This window comes from Littorina saxatilis, linkage group LG8, assembly GCF_037325665.1.
Source record: "Littorina saxatilis isolate snail1 linkage group LG8, US_GU_Lsax_2.0, whole genome shotgun sequence".
Classification (NCBI taxonomy): domain Eukaryota; kingdom Metazoa; phylum Mollusca; class Gastropoda; order Littorinimorpha; family Littorinidae; genus Littorina; species Littorina saxatilis.
This window is the reverse complement of record NC_090252.1, coordinates 32,996,990-33,011,847: the sequence shown is the minus strand read 5'-3', so window position 1 is coordinate 33,011,847 and position 14,858 is coordinate 32,996,990. Positions and strand designations below refer to the sequence as shown.

Below are 14,858 nucleotides of genomic sequence, written 5' to 3'. Positions count from 1 at the left end.
TTAGTTACGTCACATCAGGTTGAAGGTCACAACATCCGGTTGAAAGCAGACGAAAAGCTGATGATAACACCGATCCAAACAAAGTAAGCACACATTTACACATAGAGAAATAATAACCCTCTTGCACATGACTAAGTGCCAAAAGGTGCTCACAGAACAGAAGACGGCTTTTGTTTTAAAATAAAAATGTTTCTAAAAACGTGTGTCTGCTGAAAATTGGTGTGTGTGTGGATGAATGTGCGAAGATATAGTGGACATAATTTCGTGTGTCTGACTTGAACGGTTTTGAAGTTATCCTTGTTTAAAGTCAAAAATAACGCCAAAACCGGCCATCTGAAAGCGGACATCGTGATACCTCGTGTTTTGAATATGCCACAGAAAAATAACAAGAAGCACAAATGCCTTGCATTTAGTTTGATTGAATGCCTGAAACATCGCTTAACAGACGAGACCAAACGTCCAATCTAAATCTCGAGAGAATTTTTTTTTTTCGATAACCGAATTTTAAGGTGTCGCACGCAAGATGTGTCGTCATCACGGCATACATTTTTCAATCGCAGATATTTACTAAATGTCTTTTTCAAAAACTCTGGAATTGATGTCGACACGTCAAGCGATAACGGTGTATCAAACTGCTGTCTTTCAAGTAATCCAGCAAAGACTGCAGAACTTTTGAACAGCATTTTTGAAAACGACTTGAAAATGTCGTCATATCTTGCGTGCGACATAATGTTCGGTAATTAACGGTTATTTTCTTTTAAAAACAAAACTTACATGTACAAGGATCTACTTCATCTAGGGAACCACGTGACACATTCTGTGTTCAAAATTTGTGAAGAAATCACGAACCACGAATGCGCTACCAAGTGTTGAAATTATGTCGTCAACATCTTTTGAGATCTTGCGTGCGACACCATCTTGCGTTCAACATAAAATGTCACTACCTTATCGAGTTTAATGGGAACACTAACTATTTGTTGTCTTAGTTTAATCTTCTTAATTATAAGCGTAATAAAACCGAACTTCCAAGATGAATTTTAATTGAGATTAGCGAAAGAGCGGGTACGCAAGTCGACCTTAAAGCAACACAAGTCGCGTAAGGCGAAAATACAATATTTAGTCAAGTAGCTGCCATTTTTCAGCAAGACCGTATACTCGTAGCATCGTCAGTCCACCGCTCATGGCAAAGGCAGTGAAATTGACAAGAAGAGCGGGGTAGTAGTTGCGCTAAGAAGGATAGCACGCTTTTCTGTACCTCTCTTTGTTTTAACTTTCTGAGCGTGTTTTTAATCCAAACATATCATATCTATATGTTTTTGGAATCAGGAACCGACAAGGAATAAGATGAAAGTGTTTTTAAATTGATTTGGACAATTTAATTTTGATAATAATTTTTATATATTTAATTTTCAGAGCTTGTTTTTAATCCGAATATAACATATTTATATGTTTTTGGAATCAGCAAATGATGGAGAATAAGATAAACGTAAATTTGGATCGTTTTATAAATTTTTATTTTTTTTTTACAATTTTCAGGTTTTTAATGACCAAAGTCATTAATTAATTTTTAAGCCACCAAGCTGAAATGCAATACCGAAGTCCGGGCTTCGTCGAAGATTACTTGACCAAAATTTCAACCAATTTGGTTGAAAAATGAGGGCGTGACAGTGCCGCCTCAACTTTCATGAAAAGCCGGATATGACGTCATCAAAGACATTTATCAAAAAAATGAAAAAAACGTATGGGGATATCAATCCCAGGAACTCTCATGTCAAATTTCATAAAGATCGGTCCAGTAGTTTGGTCTGAATCGCTCTACACGCACGCACGCACACACACACACACACACACATACACACACACATACACACACACATACACCACGACCCTCGTTTCGATTCTCCCTCTATGTTAAAACATTTAGTCAAAACTTGACTAAATGTAATGACGACACGAGCTTGTGTGTGATATCTTGCATGCAACACATTCTCAACAAATGAAATTAAAACATTTTCTGAGACTTTTTTAAGTTAAAACCTTGAAACTTCACATACATTTGGGGCTAAATCGCCCCCATGCATGGTAAAAGTCTTGTTGACCCTTGTCAAATTTCAAGGTCACGGCTGGGTCACATGGAGATAAAAAAACGGAAGAAAAATATTTTTTCAGAGATTTTTGAAGCTAGAACCTTGAAACTTCAAACAACGCTTTTGCTTAATCATCATTCGACAAGGAAACTTTCAGGTTGATCTTTGAGAAATTTGAAGGTCATAGCAAGGTCTCGTGTTGGTAAAAAAACACACACGGAAATTAACCTTTTTCTCAGAATTATTCAAAGCAAGAACCCTAAAGTTCACACACTTTTGGGCTTAATAGCCTCCATACACGGTGGAAGTCTGGTTTGACCTTTGTCTAATCTCAAGGTCACGTATGGGCCAATATATTTTTTTTAATTATCACTTTTTTCCGTTGTTTTTAAAGGGAGAGCCTTCGAATATCATAAACGCCGTAGCTCAATGATTCTCCGACACAAAGAAGTTCAGAAAGATCTTTGTCAAATGTGAAGGTCACAGCCGGGTCTCGTACGTTTAAAAAAAAAACCAGACAATAATCCTTTTCACAGCTTTGTGGTAAGCTAGAAACTTGAAACTTTACACACATTCAGGGCTTGATAACGTTTTGACACGGTGAAAGTCTGGTTGACCCTTGTCAAATCTCAAGGTCACAGCCGTGTCGCTCATGGGTTAAAAAAACAGACTGTTATCCATTTCTGCTTTATTTCTAAAGTTAGAACCTTGAAACTTCATACAACGCAATCGATCAATTATCCTTCGACATGGAGAAGATCAAGTCGATCCTCAACAAAATTCAAGGTCACGACTGGTTCTCCTGCCTTTAAAAAACGGCATTTTTTTCTCAGACACTTGTGAAGCTAGAACTTTGAATCTTCACGCATATTCGGGCTTAAATAGCCTTCTGACATGTTGGAAGTCTGGTGACCCTTGTACAATTCAAGATCACAGCTGGGTTGCGTATGGGTGGCATTGCTTTTGAAGCTGGAGAAATTGAGCTTGGTATAACACATTTGCTTGATAATTCTCCGAGATGGAAATTAAAGCTTAAGTTGAGTCTTGTAAATTTTCAAGGTCGCAACAGGGTCGAGTTGGGATCATCAAAATGGAAAATTATCAATTTATTGACCATTAATTTTGTACATCTAGAACTTTGAAAATTCACACAAGTTGTGTGCTAAAAAGCCAGCCTTCAGGCATGGTAGAAGTATAATTGACCCTTGTCAAATTTCAAGGTCACAACTCGGTCGCGTATGGCTTAACAAGGATAACAAATGATTTTCTGCATTGCCTTTAAAGCAATAGCCTTGGCACTTCGCACAACGCCTTTGCTTAATGATTCTTCAAATGTTTCTCGTCAAATTTCAAGGTCACAGCGGGGTCAAGTTGAAGCACAAATAATGCGAAGTTATGAAATTATCAAACTTATTGTAAGCTAGAGAGTTGAAACTTCATCGATGACCTTTACACGTGACTACAGTATGGGTGATAATACTCAAATTACAAAGTCACAGCTATTGGGGTCGAGTGCAGGCCAGAAAGTTGATTCCTTTTAAAGTGTAACTAAACAAGCAAAAAGGAAAAACATCGTTCAGCAACCTTTACACTTTGATATGAAGAAGGGCCTCATATACTGTCGAACTGCGAAAAAAAAAAATTCTCTCACTCGGACACTGTTTGACGGACACGTGAAGTGCGCGCCAGGAACGACAATCTTCTTAGATTACCTGATTAATGCCCTTAATTTTTGGTTCTGGTACTTTCAGTTCCGGCTGTTGTCATCAATCTACCAAAATAAAAGATCAAACGGAGTTTTCGATTTTTATTTCATGGTTCAGAAAAATATTGCTTATTTTCTGAAGTCAACCGTTTTAGCGAATCTTTCTTTGATTCTTAAAAGTCATTTCAGATTTTTGAAAAATAGTTAACGGTTAGTAATTACCAATATATCGTAAACAAACATATCGATAGGTTTTGGTAAGAAGACACAAGTGCGATGAATGTGGTACCAGTATTTTTGTGGTAAGTAAGGATGCATTTCTTTGCTGTAAGCACATTTAAAATGCACATGTAATCTGTTTAGCAACATGAACGAAAGCATGGTACAGTGCCGCTTGTTTGTGGTCTATCTTTTCGCGGCAGATGCGTAACAATTTAGGGTCTCAGTTGGTAAAAGCTGCTCGGAACCAGAGCAGATTTGGCTTGGGTTCTTTGAGTGTGAATGATCGACGAGTGGCTTGACATTTTTTACGAATCATTACTGTAGCCTACTTGAAACCATCATCTGTTTCTGAATTTGTCATCAGTTATGATTGAGCAGTCTCATAGGAATCGTCCATAAAATGTTAAACCGAAAAAGGGCAGACGATTCTGAATCACACAGGCTGCTGTACAAAATCAGATCTAAAACGATATTTTGAACTGCGACGTCTGCGTAAATGCCCTGTAACAAAATACCTTGTCCTGGTCATGTGTATACACATCAGCTTCTATTGGGAAGATCAGTATTTTATATTAATCACAAATACAAGATTAGAAATAGTTCTGAAGATCGCCTTTGATTTCAGTTTCAGCGGCAAACTAGCAGATCTGTCCAAACCGGCATCGTTACATGGTTGAAACTTGAATAATCCCAAATAGATCTGAGTGGGGGTAAGTTTTATAGTATTTCAATTTTTTACGGCAGTTTTATTTAAAGATAGTGTAGTGGATGTCTCTGGTGAAGACTACAGTTATATGAATTTTTTGTTGTAATATTAAAATGATTGTTCTTTATTTACACAATTGAATAATTTGTATTTATTTGTTTGCAGATGACGGCATACTGAGTGCTCCAAGAACATACGCCTGCTGGCATTTTGTGTCTTTTCTGAAGACGTTGAGGCAAGCAGAAGTCACGGTCCTGGCCACACACACACAATGACATGAACAAGAAATGATATTTGTTCATGGGCATATCCAGTATTAAAACTTTATTACCATGCAAGCGCAACGATTAGAATTTAGAGAAGGTCATCGGTCACACACACACACACACACTGGGCGGATCCGGAGGGGGGTTCCGGACCACTTAGGAGCCGGCCTTTGTATTCTAAGTGACGATTTTGGAAAGAAGTTGGCTAATACGAATACGAATACGAATACTTTATTATCTCATACAGAGAAATTTCAGTGTGGTGCACATTAATTAGTTTGCTCAGGTTGCGCCAGATCGATCAATTGTCCTTGTGATTAAAATTTTTCTTCTTAATATATTTACTTTTTTGGAAGGTGTATTAGGGGATGTTTCTTGGCTCAGATTGATCCATTTTCCTTGTTTTTATCAACATTTATCGGAAGACCCCCGCCCCCCCCTCCCCCAAGGAGGTTGAACGCTTCGCGTCTTCAACTAAACGCTTCGCGTCGTCAAATTGTCCCTAAAAGAAATTTGGAAACTCCCCCTTAAAAATGATGTGATCCGCCCCTGCACACACACAAACACACACAAATAGAGAAGTAATAAATGCATACAGTTTTTCTTTATTTACAATCAGATGTGGTCGTAGAACAGGCACTGTAAACAAAACCTAGCATATGATATACCACTTGTGTGATGTTTCGGTCAATATCTTTATTTTCCTTTCAGAAATACATTGGCGTTTTGAATGTCAAGGGAAGTGATACAAATGCTGCAGCGGGCTATCAAGAACGCGAAGGCAAACAAGGTAAATACCTACTTCTGACATTAGTTTACTTATTAACTCTTTCTATACTGGCCATTATCTCCCCAGTCTCTCCCCAGAAACTGGCCATTTGCATGGGTTTGCAAAAAAATTCTCAAAAATAAACAAAACAAGATGCAGCCTTCAAACTCATAGGTTTTATTGTGAATATATTGCTAAAACATATGCCAAAGTTTGGTTTCATTGTTGTGAAAAAAAAATAAAAATATGATGTCCAGAATTTATGGGTATATTTTACGCAATACGAAAAAGGGGGTATGTATTTTGACTTAGAAGCATTTTTTCTTATGAAGGCACTGTTTGCAACAAAACTGTTTCTGTTTACTTGTATGAAGATTGTGCTAACACAAAAACATAACAAATACCAACTGATTTTCCATTTGGTGGTCATGTAAGCATTGTGAACATGTCCGAAAAATCTGATCACACACCATGTGGTCGACATGCAGACCTGAACGGCCAGTGTATGGTGGCAGAGTTGGAAAATAGGAAAAGTCTTGATGCCAATCCTTCATCAAAAACCGAAGAAAATCGTCATTGTAATAAGTTTGCTTTATTCTAAATCAAACGACTAGGATAGATGACAGACACAACGACAAACACATTCAATTCTATGTAAAACATACACAATGCGCACGTTAACAAGCTGGCCATAACAATGTGCCCATCGTGCATGAAGTGTGGCTTTGGTCGGATCAGTAGCCGTGCTTTGTCTGCGATGCTAAACATGAAATTTTGTTAAAGCGACGATTTAGCAATGTTGTTGTTGCTGCTGCTGCTGTCTGTTCTTGTCACGACATCTCGCCATATAACAGGTTTTTTCCCTCCTGATTCTGAGAAGAAGCTGTTTAATTGTGATATCAGGCCTAGGAACCCCTGATTTTCACTTGGAGCATTCTCAAAGAAACTTAGCGTATGTTAAGAAAAATGAGTGTACTCCACACTTTGTCTTTTGTTGTTCGTTGTCGTTGCATGTCTACCGTTCCACAGCCACCTACTATAAGTGCAAGTGTCAAATGACGTATTTCCACAAAAGACTGCTTGCAGAGAATCATGTGATGCCAATGACAGGTAAGGACATGTGGTAATACATACTACGTTTTGGAACCAGGGAAAATGCAGCACAAATTATTTATCAACCAAATTGATTGACTTGTGCACCATGACAAAAGTTTTCTTTGATCCATAAAAGGTCTTTTGCCAGAAAAATTGCTCTGAACATCAAGTACCCTGCAAGTTGTCACACATTTACATTATTGAAATAAAAAGAAAACACACCAGTAACCAGGTTAGGTACGTTAATATCTATAATCAATATCTCGGCACGTTACTGCCTTCTTCGGGATGGTAAGCTGAACATTATTGAACAAAATAATCGGTTTAGATTGTATACTTTGATTCCTGAACGAAGAAGCAGAGGTACTGCATACAACTAGGACTGTAATATCAGCTTTTGCCTGAAACACACACACATACACTTATAAAATTAATGCAATGTCATTGTATGAAGCCAGAACAATCACTAACTTACATAGTTGGTCACACAATTACCCATCACTGAACATTAAATCGAAGTCGGGTGGATTCAATGACAAAAGCAGTAAAGGCTTTGAAAAAACCCTCATCACAAAACATCCCCCCCCCCCCAAAAAAAAAATAAATAATAAATAAATGAAATAAAACAGGTTGTGTATATAGCGCAGTAAACACCATGCAGGTACAAGCAAAGATTTGACAGTGATTATCCTTGTTTTATATAGCACACATTTTCTAGTTTTAATCTCTCTCTCTCTCTCTCTCTCTCTCTCTCTCTCTCTCTCTCTCTCTCTCTCTCTCTCTCTCTCTCTCTCTCTCTCTCTCTCTCTCTCTCTCTCTCTCTCTCTCTCTCTCTCTCTCTCTCTCTCTCTGCATGGAAAGTAATTTATTGACCTGTGGGTTATTTGCGTTTGTATACACATTGGTGATTCGTAAACTATGTTGAAAGAGATTGTCAAACAGTATTATATGGGGTGTCTTAAAACAAATGTACATCAACAAAATCTGTCATTATTATCAGGCACACGGTTTTAACAAAGCTATGTCACGGAATGCAACATAAGTGGCTTAAAAAGTCGTGTTTTTGTGTGTGCAGGATATTCGCTAGGACAGGACCTCAAGCTGAACCAGCACAACAGCGATGCATTCTTCCATGGCTTCCAAAAAAATCTTTCACCTATAGCGGGCATTGCATACAGATAGTCCAAAGAGGGTTAGGGTTACCCTAACCCTCCTTTTTAAAAATTCTTTAGACCAATGTTCCCATGTTAAACATGGAATAATTTTGGACAAATGCAAGGACGTTAGCTTTTTTTTTATTTTATTTTTTTATCATTTTACTTATCATTAAAACTTGTTTAGATTTCGATTCGTAAACCATTTACAGTAATCCTTTGTTTTTTAACTTTGTTCATCTTACCACAGTCACTTCGTTGTTTAGATTTATCATTAAATGTGTTACCATTATGCAGGAAAAATGTAGAATAAAACCAGGAGAGCTTTCGGTAGAAGATATTTCCTGTGTCAAAAGTTAATGCTTATTCTGATTGATGGGTGCTCCAAACTAAGTTATTTTGACTGCCTTATTCGAATTCATTTCCAAGACAGGGCTGACGGTCTCGAATAGCAGCTAGCATCTGCTGAAGAGACATTAAACCCCAAAAACCAAACCAGACAGGGCTGAGAAGTGGAGAAGCTTAGGAGAGTATCGTAAAAATTGTCTGGGTGTTTATGCAAAACTTTCGAATATGTCAGATTTTACTTTAGAGGATTTTAAATACTGTTAACTGACAGTAATGCTATAACTTCTACACCAATTGACTGGATAACTTCATATTCAGCATACTTAAACTTGATTTTATGCATGTGCAGTTCACAAAGTGGGAAATTTGTAGGTTAAATTATCTAACTTTTGCATCATCAATGACACCAACGCTTTCGTGTCTGAGGATTGCCCTGAACCTAGCTGTAACTGCATGCTTTCTTCAGGTCATCGATAGCCTGGGGGTTGAAGGGGATGTTTTTACATACTCAGACATTCAAAATAATCAAAAAGGTATAAAAGCCTGAAGGGTTTAAATTAGGTAAAAATGGCTACCGCTCAATGTCAAAACTCGTTCTGTTTAGTCGACCCCCAAATTTGGAGAAAAAAATTAAAATTGCCCAAAAGTCAGACCATTCAATTTACAAAATTGCCACTTACTGGAAAGGCAGAACATAAACTGAAGTTAATGAATACCATATATAAAATAATTGGTTCAACAGATGCAGAAGTAATTTGCATGGTTGTGGGTGTCCTTTTTAGGGGGGTCAACCCTGTAGAAGAGACGATATTCTTTAATTATCAATCTATATATATATACGACTTGTGTCTGTGTGTGTGTCTGTGTGTGTGTCTGTGTATCTGTGTATTTGAGACAGTGACAAAAGGTCAGGTGTCATGTCTACTGTCCCGAATGACACACGATTGCTGACATTTCACCATTGCCAAAAGAATAAACAAATAAGAAATAGGTAGAACATGAATGTGAAAACTGACTTTGATTGTTGATCAGTATTTTCTATACCACTAACAAATAATCTACTTACACATAGCTGTTTGGCAAATGTATGTTGCATGGGACACACTGACATGAAAGTGGAAGATGTTTTTCCCTCTAGAGAAACTACATATCAAGTTACACTTTTTGTGCTCTTCCATTCCAGTTGGCAATCAATTGTTAACGCATGTTATTAGAAAAAATAGAACGAAAACAGATTAGATAGAATGAAAAATGTACTGGTGATGTCATTTGGGACATACTGACATGAAAACGTCACCTTTTGTCATTGTCTCATTTGTGTATTCGCCATGCACGGCCAAAGTTCTCGATGGATCTGCTTCAAATTTGGTGGGCTTATTCAGAGAGACCCCGGACACAACCTCATCGATAAGATATTTCAACACGTGCTCTCAGCGCGCAGCGCTGAACCGATTTTGGTTCCACCTCAGCTATTTTGGTTCCACCTCAGCTACCCGGGCCCCCATACCGACACACCATAGCCGCTACACCACATCACAACGCCAAAGTTCTCGGTGGATCTTTTTCAAATTTGGACACCGTATTCAGCTACACCCCGGACACAATATCATCGATGAGATATTTCAACACGTGCTCTGATTTTGGTTTTTGTGTTCATTTCACCATTATAAGTAACTCTTCCTTATCTTCTCCAGTGTTTGGCGTTTATCTCCCTTCCTTCGTGTGGCTTTCCCGTTTGTAAGTTACTATTACTATTTTTAGAATGTCACTGCGCTGTCCACTGCGCTGTCCACAACGCTTCCCTTGCACCCGTAAGTTGTTCTTACTGTCAAAGTGAAAAGGTCGAATCAATTTATAGCCACGCGAAAAATACACTCTCACCTATTTCTATATATTTATAGATACAGATATGCATATATATATACGGCTTCTCTGTGTGTGTGTGTGTGTGTTTGTGTGTGTGTGTGGGCAAAAACCTGTGTATTGTAGAGTTCTGTTTGTGATGTGGTCTAGCGGCTTTTGTCTGTCTGTATGTTCTGGCATGTGAGAAGCCACAGCAGATAATATAGGGCTAAGAAATAAGCTCTAAAATTCTCAATCCCGTTTGACAGGACTTCACCTTCAAAGGTGATTGTGGTGAACCGCCACGCTGTCTGTCTCTGTCTCGCGCCGTTCACCCCAAATTCCCGTTTCTGAGTTACTATTTTTAGAATGTCACTGCGCTGTCCAGAACGCTTCCCTTGCACCCGTAAGTTGTTCTTACTGTCAAAGTGAAAAGGTCGAATCAATTTATAGCCACGCGAAAAATACACTCTCACCTATCTCTATATATTTATAGACTAGAATGAATACCCGCTTCGCCGGGTAGCCGGCTTCGCCGGGAAGAAGTACTTAGAGCCGTACGCCGGCTTCGCCGGGTCCGAACAATGGACCCGCCAAGTTTAGGTCCCTCCCAGATTCGTGGAATGGGAACAGCACGAAAATGATTCAGTGGCCATAATGCCATTCCTGACCATATCGAGTCCCATCCTTGTCGACGAATGTAACCGTGTTAATCACCTTTGGAGGCGAACTCCACTCAAACAGGACTGAGCAAGTTATGGCTTCTCAAAGGAAGGCCAGTACATAAAATTACACAAAAGCCGCCAGACCACATCACAAACAGAACTGAAGAATGCACAGGTGTTGCTCATATAGAGACACACACACACACACACACACACACACACAAAAACACAGAGAAGCCGTATCTATAGAGAGATAGATGACAGTGTATTTTTCGCGTGGCTATAAATTGATTCGACCTTTGCACTTTTACAGTGAGGATAATTTACGGGTCCAATTTACGTTCTGTACACTGCGTTGACCTTCTAAAAATAGTAACAGTAACAGAACGCCGGGAATATCCGAAGACGCTCAGCGCAGTGGACAGCGCAGTGACATTCTAAAAATAGTAGTAACTTACAACTGAACGGGAAAGCCACACGAAGGAAGGGAGATAAACGCCAAACACTGGAGAAGATAAGGAAGAGTTACTTATAATGGTGAAATGAACACAAAAAGCAAAATCAGTTCAGCGCTGCGCGCTGAGAGCACGTGTTGAAATATCTCATCGATGATATTGTGTCCGGGGTGTAGCTGAATACGGTGTCCAAATTTGAAAAAGATCCACCGAGAACTTTGGCGTTGTGATGTGGTGTAGCGGCTATGGTGTGTCGGTATGGGGGCCCGGGCCAGCTGAGGTGGAACCAAAATAGCTGAGGTGGAACCAAAATCGGTTCCGCGCTGCGCGCTGAGAGCACGTGTTGAAATATCGACCAGGTTGTGTCGTGTCCCGGGTCTACCTGAATATGCCCACCAAATTTGAAGCAGATCCATCGAGAACTTTGGCCGTGCATGGCGAATACACAAATACACAAACACACAAATACACAGATACACAAACACACACACAGACACAAGTCGTATATATAGATAGATATACATATATATATATACGGCTTCTCTTTGTGTGTGTTTGTGTGTGTGTGTGTGGGCAAAAACCTGTGGATTGTAGAGTTCTGTTTGTGATGGGGTCTAGCGGCTTTTGTCTGTCCGTATGTTCTGGCATTTGAGAAGCCACAACAGATAATATAGGGCTAAGAAATAAGCTCTAAAATTCTCAATCCCGTTTGACAGGACTTCGCCTGCAAAGGTGATTGTGATGAACCGCCACGCTGTCTGTCTCTGTCTCGCGATTCACCCCGGCGAAGCCGGGTATTCCTCTAGTCCGTAATATATTGTTTGTTATGCATACAAGATTAACATTGACAAATACTTCAAGACTCCTCATTGATCTTAAGAAATGTTTTTGGTTTTTTTGTTACTGACTGATTCACTTTCTATTCACTTTACTCTACATAAGTCACGACAAGAAAAGCAAGGGAGGTAATTTCTTCGGAAGAGGTAATTCTCTCCCCTCAGAACGATTGTTGTAGTTTGTTTGATTTTGTTCCCTTCTAATAAGTATTATTTAAAATAGATCTTTACATCTTGATGTGAAAGGCGCAGTACCCCCCTCCCCCCAGGATGTTAAATTCTAGGTTGTGTCCATGTAAAATCCTGATCCTAGTCAAGATCCGAGTTGGTTTTTCATGCAACAGTGCCTCTTTATGCCACTCAATTAGACATACAGTACTTTGCAATCCATAATTGCACGAAACTAAGTACAGGAAATACGTTGTCGTGTTTTTAATATTACATAATGAAATAAAAAATGTCACAACTGGTTTCGTGTTAGGCTTTCTCTCTCTGTCTGAATCTCATAATTACTTCCTTCTGAGGCCTGAAATGTGTTGCAGGCATTGTTCAGCTTACATTTATTGTTACAATTTTTGTGGATATGTTATTAAGTGTGTCTGTGTTTCTATCATTCGTTATCAGTGTGGTTAAAAAAAAAAGCACACGTCAAAGTAATTTACCCTTCATCATTATCAAAACATGCAGATACAGGTAATAAATATTTGTGATACTTTAAACAAATACAATGTTTGTTTGTTGCGTCTTTTCTTTTTTCAGAGCAAACACACATCGTATTTGTTCAAACGTGTATATTCTGCACTTTCTAATACCCTGCATGGATCTCCAAATCAAGAATAATGAAAAGTCGTCTAATAGCCCTGCAGCACTCACACGAACATGATAGAAGCCGCTTGCATGCATGCACCCAGGCTCGCTGTCTTCGGCTAAAAGAGCTGTCTTGTCCACTTGCTCCTGTCGCATAGATCTGCAATGTGCAACATCATCTTTGATTAATAAGTCTGAGGCACAGACAAACACACACGCGCGCACATTTGCGAGAGAATGCACGTCAGTCTATTCAATCAAACAGTATAAAAACATACCACAGACGTGGTGGTGGAAACTGGACATTCGCCGTATAACAAACTCAAGAGATTCATTTGTGTGTGTATGTTTAATCAAAAGTTCATCTTGGGCACATTCAGTCTGTATTGTAACAGGACCCATCCCGTAAAAACTTCGAACAGATCTATTAAATTCTGAAATCCTTGACAAGTTTTTTTTTCCAATCATCTGTATCTGACAGAAGTAAAAAAATAAAAAAATAAAAAATCAGCCAGTACACGCATCTACCCCCTCACACGACAATACATATGTGGCGAAAAAAGGAATCGAGAGGGGGGAACAAGGAATAAATTAGATCCAGAAATAATTCCACTTCATCATTCCAAAATTCAAGTGTGAAGTGATCGGATACTGTGGTAAAGATACGTGCTTAGTATCACAACTGAAAATACAAGCCCTAGGGTTTTAAATCAAGGAAACAATTAAAGTACACAGCGTCAACCGGTACTCCATCATCTAAGCTAAGATCAACAGAAATGTCGAGAACATGTAAAATATTGTACTTACAATCCGTTTCAGCATGCTCTTCGAACAATAATCTCCCAGTCAGCCTCGTGCTTACGACTTCGACAGGATGTTGCCTCTCACGCTGAGCCAGTACATTTGGAGTGAATTCAAAGGCCAGAGATGCAGTACAAGCACATTAGTTAGATCCAATTCATTTACATTGCTACCTTGCCCAATTTATGGCTATTTCTGTTGGTAACATCACACATGTGGCAAGCAGTGCTTGTTGCCGACTCTGCTGGGACAGGCAGCAGACGATTTTATTTAGGAACCAAATTCTGATTGGTTAAAACATAAAACCGGAACTCAAAGTACCACTTGTTCTTTGGAAGTATCAAATCAAGAACAGATAATCAGGTAAATCTGAAATGGGTTCAACACTTTTAAAAAATCGTAGTAAATCAGAAAACACAGTAAACGTTGGAAAAATCGTCCAGTATCGCTTCTACAGGTCTATACTTGGACAAAACATAAAGCAATTCAGTAAAGCTGACACTTCAAAATGTCTGTTTAGTTACACTAGGGAAGACACCACAGTGAAAAAAGTGATTTTTTTGTTCCCTGGTCATTTCCATTTTCTTTCTGATTCTGGATTTTGAACCTCTTCTGGTTACTCTGATGTACTGATTTTAGATCAGAATTAATCATAAACGGTCAAAACGGCTAAATGAACAATGTATGTGTATGCAATTGTGTATTGAACAAACACAAAACAGCAAAAAAATGCGTATGTTTGAGAGGTGACTGCGAGTCAAACACATCGTCAACGGTGGTCACGTTAGCATGACTGGAATGAGTTGTCTTTTCTTTGCTACGATCAGTTCATACCGCGGACAACGGGAATTTCCGTTTACGGATTTCGCGCCGTTAGTAACAGCAACTAGAAGACATTCCAATGAGCCGAAGAGAACCGATGAAGATTCCGGGAAATTCCGTATGAGCAATTTTCGCTGCTGACCAATCGAATCGCGGATATTAAACTTCGTTTATGCTCGGTCTCGTTCGGTTCGATTCGGCCTTCCCAGAATGCAATATTCTTCATTTCCGCCAGATCTTGCCAAAGGCGATGTGAAATATCTACAGCTGCAATTTTC

The 14,858-nt window shown here is 38.9% G+C and overlaps 1 long non-coding RNA gene across 2 annotated transcripts; it reads left to right on the top strand.

Annotated features, from left to right (window-relative positions):
* Nucleotides 1–3,622: 3,622 nt before the first annotated feature.
* On the top strand, nt 3,623–8,436 carry LOC138973349 (uncharacterized). 2 transcript variants are annotated; one of them, XR_011457977.1, is made up of 5 exons: nt 3,623–4,094; nt 4,640–4,724; nt 4,886–4,955; nt 5,698–5,776; nt 7,926–8,436. It is a non-coding gene; the product is annotated as an uncharacterized lncRNA (long non-coding RNA). The 2 variants fall into 2 exon arrangements; XR_011457976.1 differs by lacking the exon at nt 3,623–4,094 and having other exon boundaries at nt 4,228–4,724.
* Nucleotides 8,437–14,858: the final 6,422 nt, after the last annotated feature.